The sequence below is a fragment of the Humulus lupulus genome, chromosome 6 (assembly GCF_963169125.1).
Source record: "Humulus lupulus chromosome 6, drHumLupu1.1, whole genome shotgun sequence".
NCBI classification, from domain to species: Eukaryota; Viridiplantae; Streptophyta; class Magnoliopsida; order Rosales; family Cannabaceae; genus Humulus; species Humulus lupulus.
The window spans coordinates 187953799-187974576 of record NC_084798.1 but is presented as its reverse complement, the minus strand read 5'-3'; the positions used below and the strand labels follow the sequence as shown (position 1 = coordinate 187974576).

At 42.3% G+C, this 20778-nt stretch overlaps 1 non-coding gene across 1 annotated transcript; it reads left to right on the top strand.

Annotated features, from left to right (window-relative positions):
- Positions 1–4993: 4993 nt before the first annotated feature.
- Positions 4994–5100, top strand: LOC133787412 (small nucleolar RNA R71). The gene has a single exon (XR_009872436.1). It is a non-coding gene; the product is annotated as a small nucleolar RNA R71 (small nucleolar RNA).
- The last annotated feature ends 15678 nt before the right edge of the window (positions 5101–20778 follow it).

Here is a 20778-nt window from a genome sequence, read left to right as displayed (position 1 = left end):
TGCTTACAACGCTATTTTGGGCCGACCCACGCTCATAGCTTTCGAGGCCATCACTTCCATCCGACACCTCGCCATGAAGTTCCCCACCTCGACGGGAATCTGCATGATCCAGGGGGATCAGCTCGCTGCCAGGGAATGCTACAGCATTTCCATGAAGGGAAAATCTAAACCCGGGCAGCTGGCTATGGCCATTTTGAGTGAAGAGGAATCCCAGGAACCCTTGGCGGCTCCTGAGATTGAAAAACCTCAAAACGCCAAAGGGGAAATTGTCACCTTGGGTGAGGACATTGACCCCCGGGTAGGCGAAGACAGATCCGAGCTCCAGGCTATTGAGGAGCTCGAGGAGGTGAACCTTGATCCACAAAATCCATCACGGATGGTCAAGCTCGGGAAAAACCTCTGTAGCAAGAGGAAGACGGAGCTGATTATGTTTCTGCGGGCTAACTTAGATGTATTTGCCTGGTCCCACGAGGACATGGTGGGAATTAGCCTGAGTGTCATCATGCACACGCTCCATCTGGACAAAAGCGTTCCTGCCAAGTCTCAGAAGCAAAGACGTTTAGGAACAACCCGAGCTGAAGCCCTAGAAGAAGAAGTGACCCGACTCAAAAAATGTGGCTTTATCCATGAAGCCAAGTTTCCAATTTGGGTCGCCAACCCCGTGCTAGTTCCAAAGCCCAACGGAAAGTGGCGAACCTGCATTGACTTCTCCGACCTGAATAAAGCTTGCCCCAAGGATTGTTTTCCATTACCAAGGATCGATCAGCTGGTGGATGCCACGGCGGGGCATGAACTCATGTCCTTTATGGACGCGTACTCGGGCTACAATCAGATCGTGATGAATCTGGCGGATCAAGAACACACCAGCTTCATGACCATGACTAATGTCTATTGCTACAAGGTCATGCCTTTCAGTCTGAAGAACGCCGGAGCTACCTACAAAAGATTAGTAAACAAAATGTTCGCGGACCAGATGGGGAAAAACATGGAAGTGTACGTTGATGACATGCTAGTCAAGTCAAAGACTGCCGACAACCATGTTTCCGACTTGGAAGAATGTTTTAAAATATTACGAGAATACGGCATGAGGCTCAATCCCCATAAATGCACTTTTGGAGTCGCGTCAGGAAAATTCCTGGGGTTTATAGTCAATACACGAGGAATCGAGGCAAACCCCGACAAGATCAGGTCACTGCTTGAGCTTCCTTCGCCTAGGTCGCGGAAAGATGTCCAAGGCTTGACAGGGAGAGTGGCCGCACTGAACCGGTTTATTTCCAAGTCAACCGATAAGTGTTTGCCCTTCTACAACCTGCTCCAAGGAAACAAGAAGTTTGAATGGACAGTAGAGTGCAAAAGCGCATTCCTCGACCTGAAGGCGCATCTGGCTGAACCACCCGTATTATCCAAGCCCAAGGCAAGCGAGCCTCTTTTTCTCTACCTAGCTGTCACTGAGGATGCAGCTAGCGCCGTACTGGTACAAGAAGAGGACCAAGCTCAGAAGCCAGTCTACTACATCAGCAAGAGACTTCTCGGGGCAGAATCACGATACCCACTTATGGAAAAATTGGCATTCTGCCTGATCACGACCTCGCGAAAGCTCAGGCCATACTTCCAATCCCACTCAGTGCACGTCATGACCGATCAGCCTCTAAGGCAGGTTCTGCAAAAACCTGAAGCATCGGGACGTTTGTTAAAATGGCCGGTCGAGCTCAGTCAGTTTGAGATTTTCTACAACCCACGAACTGTTGTAAAAAGTCAGGCCCTCGCCGATTTCATGGCAGAATGCACGGGATTCAAGGAGAATCCAGCGGAGGACTCATCTCAGCTCACCTCGCCCCAATCGTTGTGGAAGGTCTTTGTAGATGGTTCATCCAACGAGAACGGCTCCGGGGCCGGAATCATTCTGATATCCCCCGAGGGACATAGATTCCACTCGGCGCTAAGGTTCGGGTTCAAGGCCTCCAATAACGAGGCGAAATACGAAGCTTTGCTAGCTGGCCTAAGGATAGGGAGTTAAAGGCGAGCTCCGTCCAGTGCTTCAGTGACTCCCAGCTCGTGGTGAACCAGGTCCTGGGCGAATATCAGGCACGGGCACCCAAGATGGCCGCCTATCTGGCAAAGGTAAAAGCTGAGCTGTCCGCATTTGAGCGAAGATCGATCGAACAGATACCTCGGGAGCAGAACACTAATGCAGATGCTCTTGCCAAGCTCGCCACTTCAGGAGAGACGGAGACCTTGGGATTGGTGCCGATAGAATTCTTGGAATAACCAAGTATAGAAGGAGATCGGGCGGAGGTCGAAATGATTGACGCTAGGCCGACCTGGATGACCCCCATTCTTGGGTATCTCGTCGAGGGCACGCTGCCTGAAGGACGTAACGACGCACGGCGAATCTTATATCAAGCTCCGAGATATACGCTGGTCGATGGGGTGTTGTACCGACGTGGGCATTCCCTACCTCTCCTCTGGTGCGTTCATCCGAATGAAGCAAAGACCATCCTGCAGGAAGTTCACGAAGGATTCTGCGGAGACCACACTGGGGGACAGAGCCTGGCCTTAAAAGTTCTCAGGCAAGGGTATTACTAGCCGACTCTGTCCAAAGACTCGATCTCATACGTGAAGAGCTACGACAAGTGCCAGCGATTCGCTGCGGTTACCCGAACTCCTCCAGTCGAGCTAAAAATGATCTCGGCCCCTTGGCCGTTTTCCGTTTGGGGAATAGACTTAGTAGGCGCCCTGCCCACTGGAAAGGGCGGGGTCCGTTACACCGTGGTAGCCATCGACTACTTTACCAAGTGGGCTGAGGCAGAGCCGTTGGCAACAATCACGTCCAAAAAGGTGCTTGACTTCATGGTTAAAAGCATCATCTGTCGCTTCGGCCTGCCCATGAAGATCGTCTCCGATAACGGCACTCAGTTCGACAGCGACCTGTTCACCGAGTTCTGTGAAAGACATGGGATTGTGAAAAGTTTCTCCTCCGTGGCCTATCCTCAGGCTAATGGCCAAGTCGAAGCTGTCAACAAGACTTTAAAGGCGAGCCTCAAGAAAAGATTAGACGAAGCGAAGGGGGTCTGGCTAGAAAAGCTCCCCCAGGTTCTATGGGCATACCGGACCTCGCATCGAACTCCTACGGGTCATACTCCCTTTTGTTTAACTTTTGGGAGTGAGGCAGTCCTCCCCGTGGAGATAAAGGTTCTTTCGCAGAGAGTCCAATCTTACGACCAAGATCGAAACCACGAGCTCTTGTGCCATTCCCTCAATCTGGTTGAGGAAAGGCAGGAGGATTCGCTACTTCAGCTCGCCCATTATCAGCAGAAAATCGCCCGCTACTTTAACACCAAGGTTAAAAAACGCACCTTTAGCATAGGCGACTTGGTCCTGAGAAGAGTTTTCCTCGCCGAAAAAGATCCCAAAGACGGAGTGTTGGGACCAAACTGGGAAGGACCATACCAGGTCATCGAAGTCATCAAGGGGGGAACTTATAAGCTAGCGCGACTCGAGTGAGGGGCGGTCCTGCGAACTTGGAACGCCGTCCACTTAAAGAGATATTACCAATGATTTACTTGTAAGGTCTGAAAGGCCACTTCTTATGTATTAATGAAAATCAACTTTTTATGCATATTTGCAAGTGTAATATAAAGTAACCACGAAAGACCCTTTCCCAGTTACTTGGGGGGCACATGGTACCTAGATATAACCAGGTCTCCTTAACGACTTAGATGTTGATTCTTATCGATTGACCGTGGTTTTCTCAAAAACGCGGGATATTGATAAGGGTTAACACTAACTAAGTCCTATCCTGGTTTTAACAGGGTCATAAAACTTAGAAGTTGATTTAAATCTATTGATCGTTGTTCTTATTAAAGAGCTCGAGATATGGATAAAAGTTAACACGAACTAAGTTTTTCAAATTAAGTTCCTGGTTTTAACCGGGTCATAAAACTTAGAAGTTGATTTAAACCTATTGATCGCTGTTCTTATTAAAGAGCTCGAGATATGGATAAAAGTTAACACGAACTAAGTTTTTCAAATTACGTTCCTGGTTTTAACCGGGTCATAAAACTTAGAAGTTGATTTAAATCTATTGATCGTTGTTCTTATTAAAGAGCTCGAGATATGGATAAAAGTTAACACGAACTAAGTTTTTCAAATTAAGTTCCTGGTTTTAACCGGGTCATAAAACTTAGAAGTTGATTTAAATCTACTGATCGTTGTTCTTATTAAAGAACTCGAGATATGGATAAAAATTAACACGAACTAAGTTTTTCAATAAATTATAACCGAAATGCTTAAAAGCATAAAAGAGCGTAAATTAAAAATGTTAAAGCAAATTGTCTCGAGGTGAAAACACCTCATGCGAAAGTTACAAAAAAAAAATATACTTAAAAAGGTTCAAGGGCCACAGGGAAAGAACGCCCTAAGCTTTGTCAGATGGCCCCTTGGAGGTCGCTGTCTCACCCTGCTCCGCCGCGCCAGAGGCTTCCTCAGTCTCCGAAGGCGGTGCCTCTTTCTCAAGGCGAGCTTGGAATTTAACCAGCAAGCGCGCCCAAAGGCTCGGTTCACATTTAGCACTAATCCTTTTCTCTCATTCTCTTAATTACCTGTTGGCGAAGAACTGCGTCAACAACATGATTGGGCATTATGACAAGGACTAGAACATATAGAACAAACATCTTTTCTTGTTTGTATTGGAGAATTTATAGTTTGGCTTATGGCTAAAGCTTCTAATTTTCTCGCTAATTTGTCTAAGGATGTTCTTAAGTCTAGTTCATCTTTTACTTCATACCTTCCTCCCATTTTTGGTGAATTAGCTGACCTAGACCTAGGATCAAAATAATTCAATTGTTGTGAATTGACAGATAAATCTTCAAGGGCGTCTCAAGCCTCTTGTCCTTGAAATTTTAAATTTTTTTCGATATGCATAGATTGAATCATTTGACGATTAAAGGGAGTCGAACCATCATAAAAATATTTTACAAGTCTCCATTTTTCAAAACCATGATGAGGACATTTTAATAATAAATCTTTAAATCTTTCCCAACATTCATAAAACTCTTAATTATCTTTTTGAAAAAACTCGGAGATTCCTCTCCTTAGACTATCAGTTTTAGACATAGGAAATTTTTTTAGCAAGAATTTATTATAAAGTTGATCCCATGTAGTTATAGACCCCGTGGGAAGGAAATTTAACCAAGCTTTTGATTTTTCTTTTAATGAAAAAGGGAACAATCTTAGTTTGACCGAGTCATCAGAAATTTTTTGAAATTTAAATGTTGAGCAAATTTCTAAGAAATCTTTGACATGCATGTAAGCATCCTCTCTATCTAACCCATAAAAAGATGGTAACAATTGAATGATTGATGGTTTAAGCTCAAAATGGTAGCAGAAGTGGTAGGAAGAACAATACATAAATGAGCATTAAATGAAATAGGTGCAAAATACTCAAGCAATGTTTTTTCAGGCACAACATTTTCATCAACAGGATTTCTATTAGTATTAGCAATTGGCTCCATGATGCTCAAATTTGTACTAACACTTTCAATTTCAAACAAAGATAAGCATCTTTTTACTAATTGATTTTTAGAGTTATGTTCCTAATGATGCGCAACCACATAGCATACTTAGAATTTTTAGAGATTTCACAATAATATAATTTTTATGGTTTACTTGTCCCCAGACCTATTTGATTCCACTTAATCGCACACTGCTAACAACTCCACGAGGTTAATTAGTAGAGGTGGATTGAGAATTTTGTTCAAATTTCCTTTAAGCAAAAATTGCTTATGGTGAAAGGACAAGATTTAGGTTTCTCTTTTTTTTCAAGTATTTTTTTCACAATCACACAATAATATGATAAAAGACAAAGAAAAATAAAGTAAAATTAAATAAGACTATCAAAAATCACGCAAGAGTAGGGAGGCATAGCATGCCATCAACCATAACAAAAATAAGGTAAAAATTAGGAGGCACAAGTGCCATCAACTAAAACATAAGATAAAATACTAAGAGACAAAATTGCCATCAACTAGCTAGGAGGCAAAATTGTCATAAACTAGTAACTTGCAAAAAAAAAAAAAACAACAAGATAAATGAAGAAAATTATAACAAAGGTTAGGAGGCACAAGTGTCGTCAACTAACAAAGATATACAAGGAACAAAGTTACAACAAAATTAGGAGGAACAAGTGCCATCAACTATGAAAATTAAAAAGATAGATTGATAGGAGGCACAAGTGTCTTCAACTAAAAAAAATAATAAATATAAATATATAAGTAAGTATTTTTTTTATGGGTAGTAGAACCATCCCAAATTTTCTTTTTATCTTTTTTGTTTTGTTTTATATATAGATATTTATATTTTATATATATAGTTTTTTTAAGAGAAAAAAAATTAAAATAACTAGTAGAAGAATTCATTAACATTGAGATAAATTTCGTTTCTTTTTCTTGCAACTCCTCGGCAACGACGCCAAAAACTTGATGGACCCAAAATGGGTATGTTTTAAATATTTATAACACGCAAGCGCACGAATCATATATGAAGTATAATGTTCATGTAAGCAAGAGATTGAACCCAAAGGAGTTGTCTAAAATAAAAAAGAAAATTATTTTAAACCAAAATTAATAAATTCTAACCTAGCTCCAAAGATTGATGAGATTTAATGTCATGAACATAAAATAAAATATTTAAAGCAAAGCTATTTAATAGAATAAAAATAAACCAATTATGATTTGAAAATAAGTTGTAAAAGAAAGATTTTTAAGATACTAGAATCCACAAAATGTAAGTTTAATAATACTTATTAGTATATTGATTCCAAAGTTTTAGTGATAGTTAAAATAAGTCAAACTATCATTTTCCAAATAGATTTATAATTTTAAGCACAAACTATTTCTAAAAATATAGGATTTCTCTTCACTTTTCAAAAAAGTATAATTTCAAAGTATTTAATGTGAATCAACCTAATGAAACAACAAAAAATCAAATAACATTATTTATAAGGCAAAACATAGTATTTTTGTTCTAAGCATTGGATGTGTACAATTTAATGACACATCTTACACAAAGAATATTATGTTTTGCAAAATGAAGAACAAAGTGCAATATTATCTAACAATCCAAAATATGAGATATTAAAGATGAAAGACATATATGAAGAAGAAAAATCCATAAACTTTGTTGCATTATAAGGGAAATAACCATACAACATAAATATTATCTAGTTACAAGTTGCTTCATCATGATCTTAATAATCTTATGAAAAAAATTAGAAGCACATAACTAGAATAGAAATTACAAAATAAATAAAATACATACTTGAAAATGCTCTTGAAAAACACAAAAATGGAAGAGAAAATGGTAGAAAAGATGATGGTTACCAAAAATTAAGCACCCTAAAATGGTCTTTAAATTCCATATTTATAGCCAAAATGAGAGCATTAAAATAATCAACTAAAATAACTTAAATTGATTAAATTAATTAAACAAAGTAGATATGGCATGTAGATATAAATTATAGGGTGTAATGATGATTTTGTGGTGAAAATGTGTAGAAAAGTTGGGTAAAAATGTGGTATTTTTGGACAAAGGGACAATGGGACAAAGGAAAGGGGAAGGTGGCTGGGCCAGGTGGTTCAGGTGGCTGGTGCTGGAGGGCTTCGGTGGGTTGGTGGCTTCAGGCGGCTGGAGGTTGGGCTGGGCTCGGTTGGGTCGTGTGGTTGGGTTGCTGGCATGTTGGGCCTGCATGTGGGCTGTGGCTGGAGGAAGAAGCCCAGGCGTGCAGTAGGGAGGTGCTTCGGTGGCAGGTGGGCCGAAGGAGGGGAGCAGGCCCGTGGGAGCTGGAGGCTGGGAGAAGGCTTCTGCCCAGTTGGTTGGGAGGAGGGAGGCACGGGTTGGGCCTGGCATGTGGGCCTGGCTGAGGGCTCGAGCTTGGGCCTCCTTTTTGCTCTTTCTTTTCTCTCAAAAATGTCATTTTCCCTCATTTTTTCTTGCTTTTTCAAGAGCAAAAAATGCAACAAATTATCTACAAAAATAAACACAAATTAAATTAAACTAAATATTTTCAATAATAAAATATACAACATAAGTTTCATGAAAATATTAACTAAAACTTAATTTACTTAAAAATTTAAGCTCAAAATTGCATCTTTTTACTTCTAACTTAACAATATTAATTGCAAATAATTAAACTACAACATATTATAATAAAATATCTATAAAAATCTAAAAAATTACAATAAGACTAATAAATTAAAAATTACTTAAAAACTCAAAGACTAAGCAACAATTAGCATAAAAAATGTGGTAAAATAACTCTATTTTGTAGAGTTATCAGTGTTGCTGAAAGACGTAATATGACTCTTAAGGATATGGTAAGAAGTATGATTGCTCATTCTACCTTACCTGAGTCCCTCTGGGGAGAAGCATTAAAGACAGCAGCTTACATTTTGAATAGAGTACTGTTGACTGTGTTTTTAGCCAACGACGTGAGAACGTCAAAAACAATATAGCCTTCAAGAGAAATAAAACGACACAGACAGTTTATGAACAAAAAGTAAATAACACAAGAGATTTTATAGTGGTTCAGCCCCGATCAGTCGGTAATAGCCTAATCCACTTAGAGTTGTGATTTATAGATCCGTACACAAGATCAGATGGACTGAGCCAACTGAGTTTCTTCAGTACAGATTGCAAAAATACAAGAATTCTTTCAAATATCAGCACTTTCTCTCTCTAGAATACCCAGACCCAAATTTTCTCTCTCTAGAAAGAAGAATTAGAAGAAGCCCCTCTCTCATCCCATAAGCCCTCTATTTATAGGCTTAGGGTCATACATACGGTATCCCTTAGAACCGAGATATTTTATTATATTTATTACATTTAAATTACAAAGAAACATTCAAAATTCAAAATGTAACAAACCCCCCATTTGTGGGAAGAATGAGAGATTCTCGCATATCTTGTTGAAGTTGTTTCTGGGAATCTTGACTTAGTCCTCCTCTTGCTAGTTGATCCACCTCCTACTAACCACCCATGCAAGTGCTGGTCATACATGTTTTTGTTGGTCGGACGTGCATGGTGGTAGGACATGCACTTCTCTCCTCATCCTTGGGGTCTCCTAGGTCCACTATCTTGAGTTCTCCTCGGACCAAGGTCTCTTGGGCTCTCCTCCTCGGACCTCATACTTGGGGTCTCCTAGGACCACATCCTTGGGGTCTCCTAGGACCACTCTCTTGAGTTCTCCTCAGATGCACTCTCCTTAGCTCTCCTAGGATGCACTCTCCTTAGCTCTCTTAGAATGCATTATCCTTAGCCTCCTAGGATGCACTCTCCTTAGCTCTCCTAGGGTGCATTCTCCTTAGCCTCCTAGGATGCACTCTCCTTAGCTCTCCTAGGGTGCATTCTCCTTAGCCTCCTAGGATGCACTCTCTTTAGCTTTCCTCGGACCAAGGTGCACTTGGCTTGGTTATGACATCTTTCAAGCAGCCCAAATTCTTCGTCAGTCTACCGGGTCACTCTATCACAACTCTGAGGAGTCAATGTATTTATTGACTATTTAATGTGTCTTTTACGGACCATGCACTGCCACTTGTCACCATTATTGCCACGTCATTGATCTCCAATTTTTGGGTATAACAAGTACCAACTAAAGCAGTTGCAAAAACACCTTATGAGCTTTGGACAGATCGAAAGCCTAGTCTAAAGTACTTTCACATTTGGGGATGTCCAGCTGAGGCAAGGCCTTATAAGCCACATGAAAAGAAATTGGACTCCAAAACAGTGAGCAACTACTTTATTGGTTATTCTGAGCGATCTAGGGGCTATACGTTTTATGATCCCACAATTAAAAATATTTTTGAGATGGGAACTGCAATATTTTTTTAGGATATTGAGTTTGGGGAGAGAAATAAGGTTAGAGACATTGCTTTTGTAACGACCCAAATTTGCTAATAGGGCTTAAGGCCTTGATTAGCGTGCCTGGATGGCAATAAGTGATTTATTGTTATAATATGTGAATATATGTGAGTATGAGATTAGAAATGCATGTTTAAGTGAATTAAATATGCATGTGGGCCCCTTTTGGTTATTAGGGGCATGTTTGTAATTTTAGCCCGTTGAGGGCCTAAATGTGATAACTGTAATAATTGTGACATACTTGTGATATATATGTGTTGCATGATCCGAGACAGTCCTAGGGAGCAATTAGCCAGAGAGTCACAACGAGGTCGAAAATCCGACTCGGGGCGAGTCAAGGGGTATTTTGGGTATTGGACGTTTTATGGGGTTATCGGGTTATGGAAATAAATATTTGGAGATATATTCGAGGTTAGAATGTTTAGGAGGGAATATTGGGGAAATTTACCATTTTTCCCTCGAGGACGTTTTTGGCACCCCGAGCTTTGAGGTAACCTTAAAGACCTAAGTTAAATAAAACAGAATTCAGGAAACACTTAGAAACTTGGAGAAACCGACCCAAGCTTCTTCTTCTTTTTCTCTTTTTTTCTCTAAACCACACTAAGGGAAACTTTGAGGAGATTAAACTAGGAAACTCGGAATTCAAGGCAGGAGCTTTGGGGGATTGAAGCTTGGAACTAAGAAGATTAGCTCACAGATTTAAATAAACAAAAGTAAGCCTCTAGCTTGATGAATTATATTGGTTTCTGTTGATATTTTAGAGCATTGCATGTGTGTTGGGTGAAGAATCATCTTTGAGGTTAATGAGGTTTTGAGCTAGAATTCTTGTTAGGTTTTGTTGCTGAGTTCATGGCATAACTTCTATGATGGTTAGCTTGAGTTGTTGGGATGATTTTGGGATAAATTGAATGGGTTTTTGTGGCATTAATGAAGGATTTTTCTGGGTTCAAAGGGTCGGGCCGCGGCATTGTTCTTGCTGAGCCACGACCCTCTGAAGCATGTTGGTGGCCAGGAAGGAGGGTGGGGCGCGGCATGGACTCATGGGGCCATGGCTCTTAGTGCATTTTTGGGCTTTTAAGAGGTTTTAGGCTTGGGAATCCAAATGTTAAGGCTCGGGATGGATTTTATCACCCGGATTGATAGAATTCAAGGTCCCGGAGACTAGAATTATGACCCAAAGTTATTTAATGGATTATAACTTGATGGATGGATATTGTTGGTGCGTTGTGACTAGGGTTTCAGCGAGGCTTGGACTAGGGGACTGTGCTCGGACATCGGTGCTTGGAAAGCTCGGGACACAGGTAAGAAAACTGCTGTACCGTAGAGCTTATGTTGCAGGGCACGACCCTATATGATTGTGTTGCACGGCATAGCCCTTTGATTGAGTTTTTTCATGCTTAAGTATAAGTTTAATTATGCTATGTGTGCATATATGTGAATGAACGGCAAGAGCCGGGAACGACTCGGGCCAAGAACGGCAAAGGCCAAGAACGGCGAAGGCCGAGGATGACAATGGGCCGGGAGCAGCGTTTAGCACGCGGAGTGCGAGTTGCCAGGGCGAGAACCTAAAGGATACCTGGGATATCATCACGGTGTGGACCGCGAACCCAGGGCCTGGTAAAGCGCCTGGGACGGCATGGCTGTATGTGGTTAGCCTGATGACAGCTTGTTTATATATTAAGTGTGTAATATGCATATGTTATCTGCTTGTGAGGGTTTTCTTGCTGGGGTTCGGCTCACGGGTGCTCTATGGTGCAGGTAAGGGCAAGGGAAAAGTCGACCAACCATGATTACGGAGAGCGTGAAGCGGCGCGTACATGTTTGGCTTGCCTGGCTGCCACGACCAGGGTTAGTTTGGGAGATGATTGTACTAAACCCAGATTTTGTCGTTTAGCCGACTTTAGTTATATTTTTTAGTTGTAAATATTTCTAAACTGTATTTCAGGATCCCAAATGTTAAACGCTTTATGATTTTCAGTAAATGGAATTATTTTCAAAGTTTATGATTCTGTTATGGTTTATTTACACTTTTGTCTTAAAACCTCGATTAGTGAGTTAAATGCACATTTTTAAATTCACTTGGTAACGACTCTAAGGAAGTAGGGCGTTACAAATTGGTATCAGAGCGAGCCAAGGTTTATGGTTTCTGGAGAAAGACTGAACATGTACGCTTGCTGTCAGTGACAAGCTCGACTCAGGGTTGGTTGGTAATGATTGACTTATATGATTGAATATGTGCATAAATGCCCTGTTTTCCTGCTTATTTCATATAGAGCATGATGAATGAGTTAACATATGCATGATGCCAGGGCATGGCCCGTTGTGTGTTATATGATATATGTATGTTATGTGGACTGTTGTTTATGGTAGGCTGATGTGATTGGCAGGTGGTTTTGGATGTTGTTATCACGCCTGATGAGCGGCGTCGTTGATTGTAGGCATATTTATTGAGATGCCTCGACAATCATCTAGACTCCGCGGCAGTAGGGCCGAGGATGACAACCAGGGTCAGGACCCTCCACCTGCCCCACAGAATTGGCAACAAATGTTTGCTGAAATGGAAGCAAGACTGCAACAAACAGAGGAGGAACTTCGACAGTTGAGGCAGCAGGCCCCTCCACAGGTCACTGGGTTGCCAGCTCAGCAGGTTGTGGCGCCAGTGCCGGTTCAACCTGTTGTGGAGAACAGGTGGAAACCGTTATATGAGAGGTTCAGGAAGCAGCATCATCCCACCTTTGAGGGTGGATCAGACCCACTGCGGGCAGAGCAGTGGATGAATATGATTTCCTCTATTCTGGATTTTATGAGGGTTGAGGGTAACGAAAGGGTAGGTTGTGCTAGCCACATGTTCAGAGAGGATGCCCGCATATGGTGGGATGTAGTGATTCAGATAAGGAATGTGGCAGTTATGACCTGGGAAGAGTTCAGAAACATCTTCAATGAGAAGTATTACAGTGTTGCAGTTCGAGCTGCGAAGGTTGATGAATTCATCAACCTGACTCATAACAAGTTGACAGTTACTAAGTATGCTTTGAGATTTGACCGATTGGCGAAGTTTGCGCTGGATTTAGTGCTGACGGATGCGGCAAGAAGGGACAGATTTGTACGAGGGTTGAATTTTATGATCGCCCGTGATGTAAAGATCACTTTGGATCCAGAGACTACTACCTATGCTTAGGTTATAGACAAGGCCCTAACAGCAGAGGGGGCCGAGGACCAAATTTGGAGAGAGAGCGTTGTTAGGCACGATTCCAAGAGGACAGTGCCTCATTTTATTGGATCCAGTCGGGGTAGTGGATCCAGTGAGCAAAAGAGAAAGGCCCCAGATTCTTTTGTTCCTCCTAGTTCGGATAGGAGGGCACGGGGTGCTTTTGGTGGCCGTCAGGGCGGAGGTGACAACTGGAGGAGTTTTCCAGTGTGTCCACGGTGCAGACAACGACACCATGGTGAGTGAGGGTTAGGGCCTGCTTTATCTGTGGGAGTGCCAATCATTTGAAGAAGGACTGCCCACAAGCCAGGAAAGAGGAGCCAAAACAGGGTGACAGTCTCGCTCCTGCCAGAGTGTTTGCTTTGACTCAGACTGAGGCAGAGGCTAGCCCCTCGGTTGTGACAGGTCAGATTTCTAGTGCTGGTTCTTCTTATACTGCATTGTTTGATCCAGGAGCTGCTCACCCGTTTGTGTCTGCTAGAGTGATAGATCAGCTGTGTAGACCTAGTGTTTTGTATGCTAGGGGTTTTCAGACTTTGTTGCCAACTGGGGAGCTGGTAGTCTCTAGGAGATGGATTAAATCTTTACCAGTAGAGGTAGATGGTAGGGAGTTGTTTGTTGATCTGATTTAGCTTGCGATGGATGACTTCGATATGATCCTAGGGATGGATTGGTTATCAAAGTATGGGGAGACGATTGACTACAAGCGTAGGATGGTGACTTTTTAACCAGAATAGAGGTACCCTTTGTATTTGTGGGGACAGTTGGTGGACCTCGAATACCTATGATTTCAGCACTGAAGGCTAGGGACTTAATGTAGGAAGGTTGCTTGGGATTCCTAGCAAATATTGTGGATACCTCTAGGGTTGTGCTGGTTGGACCGGGTGAGACCAGATTGGTATGTGAGTTTCCAGACTGGTTTCCAGCAGATCTGCCTGGGTTGCTGCCTCAGCGGGAGATTGATTTTATCATAGAGTTGGTACCAGGGGCGGAGCCAGTATATAGGACACCCTATAGAATGGCTCCAGCGAAGTTGAAGGAGTTGAAGATTCAGTTGCAGAAGTTACTAGATTTGGGGTTCATCAGACCGAGTTTCTCGCCGTGGGGTGCTCCGCTGTTGTTTGTCAAGAAGAAGGAAAGATCTCTTAGGATGTGTATTGACTATAGAGAGCTGAGCAAGTTGACCATTATGAACAAGTATCCACTGCTTAGGAACGACGATTTATTTGACCAGTTACAGGGAAGAACAATGTTTACCAAGATTGATCTCTGATCAGGTTACCACCAGTTAAGGATTAAAGAAGAGGACATACCAAAGACCTCTTTCCGAACAAGGTATGGAAACTATGAATTCCTAGTTATGTCCTTTGGATTAACCAATGCCCCAGCAGCTTTTATGGATATGATGAATATGGTTTTCAAGGATTATCTGGATAAGTTTGTGATTGTGTTCATCGAAGACATTCTGGTGTACTCTCAGTCAGAGTCAGAGCATGAGCAACATCTAAATTTGGTATTACAGTGATTAAGGGAGCATAGGTTATATGCTAAGTTCAGCAAGTGCGAGTTCTGGTTACCGCAAGTTACATTTCTGGGCCATATCATTAGTAAGGAGGGGATCCTAGTTGACATAAGTAAGATTGAGGCAGTGAGAGATTGGCCTAGACCGAGTAGTGTCCCTGAAGTTAGGAGTTTCCTGGGATTGGCAGGGTATTATCGGCGGTTTGTTGAGGGTTTCTCCAGGACAGCTACACCATATACATAATTGACAAAGAAGAAAACAAAGTATGTTTGGACAGACAGATGTGAGAATAATTTCAAGGAGTTGAAGCGGCGGCTGATCACTGCGCCAGTATTGAGTTTGCCGACAGTTAATGAGAAGTTTGTGGTTTATTGTGATGCTTCCAGACATGGTTTAGGGTGTGTGCTGATGCAAGTTGGTAAAGTGATAGCCTATGCATCGAGACAATTAAAGGAGTATGAGCAGAGATATCCCACGCATGATCTGGAATTGGCAGCGGTGGTATTCGCACTTAAGATTTGGAGACATTATCTGTATGGTGAGAAGTGCGAGATATACACCGACCATAAGAGTTTGAAGTACTTCTTTACTCAGAAGGATCTGAATATGCGCCAGAGACGGTGGTTGGAGTTGGTTAAGGATTATGATTGTAATATCCTATACCATGAAGGGAAGGCTAATGTAGTGGCTGATGCATTGAGTCGAAAAGGCCCAGGACAGTTGTTCGGTTCGAGACAAATATCTGATAAGCTAGCTGAGGAGATGACTAGAGCGGGTATAGAGTTGGTGGTTGGTTGGTTATCCAACATCACTCTTCATTATACACTCCTTGAGAGGATCAAGGAGACGCAGGGGAAGGATTCCCAATTGAGAGGTCACAGAGAGAATGTCTTAGTCAGAGTGACTAAGGACTTCTCTATCTCGGAGATGGGGTTACTGAAGTACAAGGGTCGGATCTGTGTTCCGATGGATTCTGATATCCAGCGGGAGATCTTAGATGAATCTCATACCACTCCCTATTCCTTACATCCAGGTACAATGAAGATGTACCAAGATCTGAGGGCTTTGTATTGGTGGTCGAGCATGAAGAGGGATGTGGTGGATTATGTGGCCAAGTGCTTAACGTGTCAGTAGGTTAAGGCTGAACATCAGAGGCCAGCAGGGTTGCTGCAGCCTCAAGGGATTCCAGAGTGGAAATGGGAAGATATTACCATGGACTTCGTGGTTGGTTTGCCGAAGACCGTGGGACAGCATGACTCAGTATGGGTGATTGTGGATAGGTACACCAAGACCGCCCACTTTTTACCTGTCAGGATGACTTATAACTTGGAGCAGTATGCCGAGTTATATGTGAAGGAAATTGTTCGACTTTATGGGGCTCCGAGGTCGATAGTATCCGACAGGGACCCCACCTTCACCTTCAAATTTTGGGAGAGACTACAGAAGGCTATGGGCACACAGTTACGATTTAGTACCGCTTATCATCCTCAGACAGATGGTCAGATTGAGAGGACAATTCAGATACTAGAGGACATGTTACGAGCCTGCGTGCTAGATTTTGGGAGATCTTGGAGCAAGTATCTCCCTCTGATTGAGTTCTCGTATAATAACAGTTATCAGGCGACTATCGGAGTGGCTCCATATGAGATGCTTTATGGGAGGAAGTGCATATCACCTATCCATTGGGATGAGATGGGTGAGAGGAGTTATTTGGGTCCCGAGATGGTTCAGAGGACCAATGAGGCAATTGAAAAGATTAGAGCTCGAATGCTCGCCTCCCAGAGTCGCCAGAAGAGTTACTCAGACTTGAAACGCAGAAGCGTAGAGTTTCAAGACGGTGACCATGTGTTTCTTAGGGTTTCACCTTTGAGGGGAGTGAAATGGTTTGGTGTTCGGGGCAAGCTGAGCCCTAGGTTTGTTGGCCCCTTCGAGATTCTGGAATGGGTTGGGGAGGTAGCTTACAGGTTGGAAATGCCTCCAGCCTTATCAGGGGTTCATAATGCTTTTCATGTATCCATGCTCCGGAAGTATGTATCAGATTCGACACACGTTCTGAGTTATGAGAATTTGGAGCTGGACCAAGACTTGTCTTGTGAGGAGAAGCCGGTTCAGATTCTTGACTGGAAGAACAAAGTCTTGCGGAGCAAGACCATCGCCTTGGTGAAAGTGTTATGGAGGAACAGCAAGGTTGAGGAGGCGACATGGGAACTTGAATCAGTGATGCGGGAGCGGTATCCCGAGTTGTTCAGGTAATTTCAAGGACGAAATTTTTATAAGGAGGGGATAGTTGTAACGACCCAAATTTGCTAATAAGGCTTAGGGTCTTGATTAGCGTGCCTGGAGAGCAATAAGTGATTTATTGTTATAATATGTGAATTTGTGTGAGTATGAGATTAGAAATGCATGTTTAGGTGAATTAAATATGCATGTGGGCCCCGTTTGGTTATTAGGGGCATGTTTGTAATTTTAGCCCATTGAGGGCATAAATGTGATAACTGTAATAATTGTGATATACTTGTGATATATTTCTGTTGCATGATCCGAGACAGTCCTAGGGAGCTGTTGTTAGGAAAATATTGTTTTGCCTCAATGGAAATGGTAAGATAATATTACAACTCTAGACAATATATTACAAATAAATATTGATTGAATAAAAAGTGTTACAACTCTATGACAAAAGATACATGTAAATATAAAGAAAGAGATAGAAGATGATAGAAATAGAAAATACAACTCTAAGACAAAATATACAAATAAACTAGAAGTAGTATCATGAAAAGATATAGATGAGATTACAACTCTAAAACAAAAGATACATGTAAAAGAGTGAATAATAGAAGAAAAGAAAAGCAATAGAATAAAATAACAAGAATAAGAACAATGAACAAAGAACTTTCACTCACACAACCAAAGTGAAGAGTATTGGGGATCACCAACTTGAACAAGGTTTGAAACCTTTGTCCAAAAGCTTATTTCCCCCTAACTCAAGCACTAAGGGATCTCTCACAGATTTTGGAAATGCTTTCTGGAATAATCAAGCCTCAAGGTGTTTCTAGCCAAGTGCTCTAGTGGATAGAAAAAGTGTGTCTTACAAGTGAGCATTAGGCTCCTATTTATAGAGTTTTGAGACACCCTTTGAATTTCAAATTCCACCAACCCCCATGGCTGTTACCAATGATTAATTGGATGTTTAATGGAATTAAAATAGAGATTTGGGAGTTACTTGGTGTTGACGCCATTTTTCGTCAACAGTGAAAGGAGAGCACGTACACAATAACTGATAATGGCCAATTAAAATATGACAACACAAACACACGATTTTTACGTGGTTCAGCAGTTAAATCTGCCTAGTCCACGAGTCTCTGTTAGTAAACTCAAGATTATCTCTGAAAATTCTTAAGCATGAATTCTTCAGAGTTTTCTCTCAAGGTTCAAAATTTCGATCCTTTACAATGATGCATGACCTCTCTATTTATAGAGAAGGTTGCAGAATACTATCCCACATATTTTGGGTAGTTACTCTTTTTGTGTAAATAAAATAAATGGCTTTAAATGCCTATAATCAGATATAAAAGGAAACGTCCCCTGAAGACCAGGGGGCGTATAACTAATCAAATAACATCCCACGATTCTAGGGGATTTACAGTAATAAATGTAGACTACGTCTCTTGTGGATAACACTTGTAGATATTCAAAGTTATTATCATATATCTCCGAGGCTTTATTCTCCCAGGTCTCACATCATCGTTCGAGCTAACGACATCTCCCGAGGTCACATGTCTTTCGAGATCGTATGCGCGTCAGGCTCGGAACCCCTGATCCGAGGTCATTCCTAAAGATAGATGCGTCTCGGAAGCTACCTTTCGAGATCGTAAACATTTCGAGGTCACCACAATCGAGGTCGTCTTAGTTTTGCAGGCTCGATATTTAATCCTAGAGCATACTTCAAACTGTACGAGTTCATTCGCTGCGAATCCAGCTTTCGAGGTCACATTTAACATGGCTCGAAAACTGGGTACAACATCTTGCCCCCTCAAAAGTATTTGTTCGAATCCTAAGAGAAGGAAACTTTTGAACTACTTTCCTTGGGAACCATACCGTCATACACTTTTTGAAAATGGACACGCGTCAGCCAGGTATTGCTCATTTTTGGTACTTGAGTACCTTGGAAACATGCCCACGATCATCCGTCTGCTACCTTTTCGGCGCCATCTTGTCATTGATCCCCATCCGTTGGATCTAGCAAGGATTTCATTCAATGCCCCAGATTAATCCCCCTTTTTCCATCATATATATGAGACCCCACTCATCATCTCCTTTTTTATTTTCGTTCACCAGAAGCAAGAAAAGAAGAAAAAACGAAACCAGAGACCTTCCTATAAAGCTTCTATCCTGTGCATGTTTTCTCAGCCAAAGAAACAAAAAAAACCCTGGTTTGTTCGAGTCCGTGAGTTCTTATTTGCAACCTCCCCTTCATTCAACGATCTCTCTGCAATCGCCATTATTGTGTAAGTATGCAATCTTTGTTTTCCATTTTGTCAGTTTTTGTTCATACTGTTCTTGCTGTGTCTTCGTATGTACTAGTTTACATTCTTAGCATAATACAATAGGAGATTTCTATCCGATAGGCTCTTATGCTTTTTAGATTTCCAACACAGAATTTACATCACTGGTTCATACCCAGTTTTGATGTTTGAGCAAGATTCCTGTTTCCTGGGTTTTAAAATTTTAAGAGACGTTTCTTGTACACCAAGATTTCGGGTAAAAAACTTTGGCTTTGGCCAATGCACGAAACCCAAGGCTGCCTTTTCTGGTTAACCGCCACTCTTTTTTCCCTTGATTTTCAGGATTTTCAAAAAATTATCCACTCTCCTTCCTTTCTCGTGGAACGCACGTCCTGACTCTTTAATAAGGGTCTTAATATATAGCTTGTTTTGTTCCTAAACCCCGAGCTCGTCTTTTCGAGCTCGCAACTCTTGCATGCATGGCCCTCACCATTTTTTCTTTCTCGCTAGATGTTACAGAATCTGGAAAGACTGTGGGGGTCGTTGCTGGCAATCCCTTACGAGCCAAAATCCCCGAGCCCAGAATCACTGTTCGCCCGGAATCAACGTCGGATAAGGGAGTACGAGCTTGCGCGCGAGCAGGAGGATATTCGAGCTCATTACCGCCGCCAGATAGACGAGGTCATAGAGGGGAAGAGGAAAATTCTTCGGGAGGCCCTCTATCCGGAATCCAATTCAGGACCTAGGCCGATTCCCCTCGACCCTGCACTATAGGTCACTATCGCATACCATCCAGGAGAGCTCCAATTTTCACTAATGGGGGAACCTTCTTCCTCACAACCGAGGAAAGAAATGTTCGAGGCCGAGCACTATTGGAGCTCGGTTACCTCGACTAGTCAGATAACTGACATCTTGGCCCTCCATGGCCTCAGCTTGTCAGGTTCTTTAAAGTGTCGTGCTCCGACCGATCATGAACGAAGCTGCTTCACCCCTGGGGGCCGCGACGCCAAGGTGAAATACGCGGCATGGAGCCAGGAACACATGAGGGCGGGAGCACTGTTGCCCTTGAAGTCTTTTTTCAAGGACTTCATAGATTTCGTTGGGTTGGCTCCGTTCCAACTTAACACCAATTCTTACAGGGTGCTGTCTGCCCTGAGGTCTCTATACCACGAGCTGACGTGGGAAGGACCTTCGCCTCAAGAGATTTTATATCTCTTCTGTCTGAAAAGCAACCTCTCCCGAGCTCGGGGAGGAGATGGCTTTTATTATCTTTCGAGCTATCCCAAAGAGAGGAAGGTCTTTGAAGATCTTCCTCCCGATTTCAAAAAGGCCTTCTTCTGGACAGATGGTCTGTCCCCGTCTCGACACTTCTCGTTCAGGCGGATTCGTAAGTATTCCCATTATCTTTATCTCTGTGCTCGAGATTTTAGCTCTTAGATCCGTACTTAGTTGAAATGTATCTTTCTTTTCAGCCAATTTTCAGCGTCCCACTCCTGACGAGATAATGAAGGGACATAAGGAGACCCTGCTCCAACTCCCTCATGGTAGGAGGTCTCTCCTGTACCTTTTACATGAGGATAAGCTCCGAAAGTGTGGGCTTTTGGGGGAGGGCCAGTCTACCTCGGACT